The sequence below is a fragment of the Abramis brama genome, assembly GCF_963993115.1.
Source record: "Abramis brama genome assembly, chromosome: 2".
Classification (NCBI taxonomy): Eukaryota; Metazoa; Chordata; class Actinopteri; order Cypriniformes; family Leuciscidae; genus Abramis; species Abramis brama.
Genome location: NC_139964.1, coordinates 61449246 through 61455332, shown reverse-complemented (window position 1 = coordinate 61455332; position 6087 = coordinate 61449246).

Genomic DNA, 6087 nt, shown 5'->3' with positions numbered 1-6087 from the left:
TGGTTAGGTTGTGACATGTTTCTGTTTATCTCTGAAAACTGTTTTGACAGGTGTATTTTTCTGTTTTAGCAACATATCAATTTTATTGCTGTACCTCCAAAAATAACAATATTCTCATTCATAATTAGTATATTAAATGTAATCATACTATTCTACAAGTATATGCTAGTAGTTATTAAGGTCCGCAGAATGTCAAAATGATTGATGGTGACCTCTTGACCTTGCCATGCCCAATTCCCCTCCCCCACCTGATCACCCAAGTCTTGCCCTGACGACCTTGACTACCCAAGCCGATGTAACCTTTGACCCTGATTATCCTTCGGGGATGAAAATGACCTATGACCATTGGAAAATTGGAATGCCAATGCTGCCTATGACCTCCAGGGGAGAATATGCCCTTTGATTCATTTTTGAAGATTTAGAGCTTGTTTTTGAGAATCTCAGGATTCTCATTCTCGTTGCTTCTACATTCCAGCTCAGGGACATTTTATGGTCTCCCCCTCACCTCTTTGAGCAAGTAAGAAATAACAGTTTCTAATGCTGAATTTAAGGAAAAAAATGTAACAGACCATATCATATCGTAGGGGTGTAACCCCGGCATCCTGGCCAAATTTGCCCCAAATCTGTCCATCATGGCCTCCAAATCATCCTCATATACTGACTGGCTTTATCACTGTCTCCTCTCCACCAGTAAGCTGGTGTGTGGTGGGCATTCTGGCGCAATATGGCTGCCGTCGCATCATCCAGGTGGATGCTGCACATTGGTGGTACAAAAGCGCTATATAAATGTAATATATATATAATGTTATTATTATTATTATTATTATCATAAGGGTGAATCACAATATGCAATTGTTTAAATTAAATATTAAATGTTTAAATTAGATATTTTAAATTAAAAGATTGTTTAAATTAAATACTTAAAGTCTTAATAAAGCAAATCTTCTACATCTGATGATCTGATGATGGAAAAAACTTGACTTAAACTTAAAGTATATTTTACTTTAGAGAGAGAGAGAGAGAGAGAGAGAGAGAGAGAGAGCAACAATGAAAACATTTAGAACCTGTGATTCCTCAGGCCGCCCCCCACTGATGGGATGCTTATAAGGTCCTTCTGATCACCACCACATCTTCAGAGAAAGTTCTTTGACAATCATTAATGATAGCTTCAGTGAAATAAATTTATTTCAAAGCATAATTGTAAAAAGTTTAAATATGATCTTTTAAAATGAAAAGATTGTTTAAATTATATCTTTAAAGTTTTAATACATTTGTGTCTTCTATTTATCTTTTAGAAGATTACTGTAAAGATTTTGTTTAACAGTGACCAAAAGTATATTTTTTATTAAACAACGTCTGTTCAAAAACTTTAGATTGTTGAAAATTAAGATTGGTACTTAGTTGTCTTAAATCTCATTTATACAAAAATATTCAATCAGTATTTTTGTCCATGATACACATGAAACATGTTGACAAAGTTTGTCACATTTTTCACAAAGTTTGTAGTAAAAAACAACAACAACAACAACAAAAAAACACTAAAAATATGTTTTAAAGATTTAAAGACTCAACAATGCTCTTATTTAGTTTAAGTTGTATCTTTAAGAAAATCACCACACACACACACACACACACACACACACACACAAACACACGCACACACACACACACACGTAAGGTTTCCATTTTTATGGGGGGCTAATATTCTATCCCGTACACCTAACACGACCATCACAGAAAATGGCATTTTTACATTTTCAAAAAAAGATAAAATAAAAATGAATCATTTAATATAATTTCTAAGCTCTTTTTCACACACACTCACAAACACAGAGTTGGTTCCATAAAATGAACTAATCTCTATTTTTAAATGAAATGATAATAAATAAAATATATAATTCAATGAATAATAACAAATATTTTACTAAAATGTATTCAAACAATTTAAACATAGTTTTAGCTAAATGAATATATAGAAATTAAAAATTATATATATAAATATAAAAACACCTTACATTTTAAGAAAGTGGAAGAAGTAGTTATTTATGCAATGATTAAAAAAATAAAAACAACAAATAGTTTAAGTTATATCTTAAACAAAACACTCCCAGATCCTTCCAGGGATAAACTAGTGTGAAATGAATACTTGAGACCCTCACAGAGACAGGAGGAGTTACAGGCCAGATGAGCCTCTGTGCATCAGGTCACAGTAAATGTTAAGCTAGTCTGCTAACTTTCCAGAGTGATTTTTTTTTTTTTTTTTTTTTTTTACTAAATTAATTTCAAATATAATCTTAAAAGTTTATATTCAATCTTATTACAGTTTTTCTCAATTGTTTACACACAAATTCTGGTACTTGAGACACAATGACCACAACATGTAACTCATTCACCAACCCCCTGAACCAATTCTGCTAAACTACAAGCACAATTCCTGCTTTACACTCAAATTGCACTTCTAAAACACACTTTTTTCAAAACACTACACACAATTCTCTGCTTTTGGCACAATTTTCATGCAGAAAATCTCTTGTTTTCACAAGGAACACACAGCCATTCAAATATGCACTGACTCATCACATGGGCAAACACCCGTCACACAGTTTTACAATTAGCAATCAGAGCTTTAGCATAAAAGGGCAACAGGTGAGCTCTTCAATGGAGCAACGGATGCCAACATTGGATTTTTTTTATATTTTTTTTACTGTAACTGTATACAGTCAATTCTTCTGTTGTTTTGTATAGACCACTGTATGTACAACTTTGTGTTGGTTGGGATGTATACTGTGTACATTGTTTTTGTGGGAAAAATAAAATGTATTTGTTACCGTGTATTTGTGTGTTCTGAGTATAAAAATAATATTCTCAAATATTTTACAGCACACTTATGTATGTACTGTCTGTAGTAAGTGTAACACTGAACAAAAAAAAGGCCTAAGTCATTATGATGAATGGAGAAGAAGTGTTTTGCATTCATCATAGTGTTTTACATTGAGCACATCAGTGTTCAACGGGTTCTTATAAATGTCTATTCATATGATGGTTTGTGTGTGTCATTTGAAAACAAAATACCATTTTGAGAAGAAATAACATTGTTTTGAATGTAAAGTTTCATTTTGCAGGAGAATTGAGGGGTTTTGCCCATTGTGTGTGTGTTTTTTGATTTGTGTGTAGAGTTCTGAGAATATGAGGCATGCTTTCAGAAAATGTGTGTAAACAATCGAGAAAAACTGTAAAATTAATTAGTTTTTTTCGATTGCTAAACGACAGTGGGCACAACTGGTGTCACATGTGCAAATTGCAAAACTACAGTCTGCACAGCAGCAGTTCATGTGGACCAAACTCAATTCGATTTCATTGCTTGAACACAGTTTTCAAAACTCTACACACTTATCCCATGACTTTAAACACAACCTGCACAACACTGTGCACTCAAAAAAATGATTCTTGCCACTAATTGAATTTAAGCAAACAATTTAAATAAAATATATTTAAAAATGTATAAAATAACCATTATTGTTGCGAATTACTCTTACACAACATGAATGTAATGGATTCAAGTCAAAACTGATCAAATTACATACACTATACTTGATTTGTTGCCATAAGGGGCAAATGCAGATGTGGCGCATGCGCACTAGAGTAAAAAACAAAAAACAAAAAACAAAAAAAAAACCTCTGAAGGCGCAGGCGGCAACAGTCGTTGGAGGTGCGATACAAGACTCAGCGTCAGCGATTTGCGTTAACAGATGTGGAATATTCGACAAGGTAAGATATTTTCTATATTTTAAATGATTTCGACTTCATCTATTATTTTTTTTATAAATGTAATCGATCTGATTTAATTAATATCTTAGTTTCGCCGTGACTGCACTTCAGACGAATGAACTTTTTCGGCCTTTCCAGTTAACCTATAACGTTAAAGAGTAATGTTAATTGATCTTTTTAAAGATTTATTGTCGACTGACTAACTTATGTGCATCATTTTTGCATTTAGGCAGATTACTCGTATGATTTTTGACTTGCATTTTACTTTATGCCAAAACATTGCACTAACACAGTCAATCAAACGTAACTTAAAGGAACTGTATGTAGGATTGTGGCCAAAACTGGTACTGCAATCACTTTAAAAATACTATAGAGCGGTGTATCCCCTCCCCCCTGACTCGAGGTTGCCAGATAAGCTGAATTCAGCAGAAATGTAGGCTGCTTCAATGAGCTTCCGACGAGACGTACACAGTAAGTTTTTTTCTGTTAATTATGTTTATGCTTCATGAGAGATATTTTGATGAGTAATTATGTGTTTAAAAAATTTACCAATTGTCATTAGTTAAATATAATCGTAAAGATGTATGCTCGTATGTGACAGTATCGTAAAGATGTATGCTCGTATGTGACAGTATCGTTTAGATGTAAGTTATGCTCGTATGTGACAATATAATCGTAAAGATGTAACGTTATGCTCGTATGTGACAGACAGAACGGTAGCTGTAAGTCTAACTTGTAACGTTATGTATCTGTCATTAATGTAAGTACAAGCACAAACCTATGTCACTATGTGTAATACAGCTATTCATTTAGCTGATGCTATAAGTGAAAGTGACCAGCTGTATTTTTTTTACTTACCCTGCAGCACACGTCCATAACACGCTAAAATATGTGATGTGAAATACAGGTCAACTTGCAGCAAGTGTAACTTAGTCCACGATATATGTGAAGAACGAATGTCGAATCATTTTTTCTGAGGTAAAGTTAGGCTTCTGTCTCAATTACGTTTCAAATTGCCATAATGGGCGTGCTAATGTTGTTTTCCTCAGCGTCTCAGCATAATGACAGAGAAACGGGCTCCTATGCATTGCTAATGTTAGCATACGTCCATGTGAGCTAACGTTAATACTTTGCACGAACATGCATAACTTTGTTCGACTGTCATGAATATATGATATGTGCATTGATATCAAGTACAAGTTAGCCAAGCACAAGTTAGATGAATCTTACCTGTCCAGGAGAAAATTAGCTACGTTGGCGTCTGTGTTCAAATTCTTCTCCGTTTTCAGCTGTCTCCATCTTTCAAAAGCATCTCCTATACAAATTCTGGTTTTATTTCGGACTTTGTCACAACGAATTTCTGAATTATAACGAGGTCTTTTTGATTTAGTAACGTTAGACATTATTATTCCAACTAGAGCTAGGGTAGGTTAGAGCAAAGCTGGCAACCCGGATCCCGAAACACTACTGACTTCGTGATTGGTAGATAGGTGGAGGGAGGCGCGTCAGGCCAAAACACAAAATGACAACATCAACATCAGTTGAGGGCTGCAAGTCCACTTTTTAAATGACAATATCCTAGCCATACTACTGTTGTCAGTGATATAAGTATTTGAAATTAACATGATTTCTTAATGTCTAGTGACACATCAGGGCCATTTTATGATTAATTGAAATAGATTTCTTACATACAGCTCCTTTAAGGCCTAACGTTATATGAAGGTTATATACAATTGTATAGGATTTCTCATTAAAACAAATATCTTAAAAATATTTGTAACTTTGATCATAAAGCCTACGGTCTACGGTCGACTGACTAACGTGTAACATGTGCGTCATTTTTAATAACAGCTTGTCATCTCGACGTAAGTTAGGCCTACATTTTACTTTGCTTGAAAAATCATTTGAATATGCCAAAACGTTGCACAAACATATTTAATTGTACGTTACCGTTTATGAAAGTTATCTTTATGCAAAGGTTTATAGGATTCCATTAAGTGGAACATGCTTTCTTTTTTTCATGCTGAGTTGTAATTTCATTACAAACAAATAAAACTATTTGTCTTTGCTATTTTAGAGTCCTCATCGATGTGACACTATTCCAACATTTCTGGCTCCGGTTTGGCACAATCACTCAATTACGGTAGGCCTATGTGTATTTTTGTGCTTTTTAATAAAATTAAACTTGACCTATTTAATTTCTTTACAAAGGTGTGATGTCTGTTGTTTTCTCTCTCTTTTTGAATTTCAGATATGTGAGTTTTGGGAATGTGGCAATGTAAAGTGTGTGTGGCACAGAATTATCCTGTAGGCATGAGT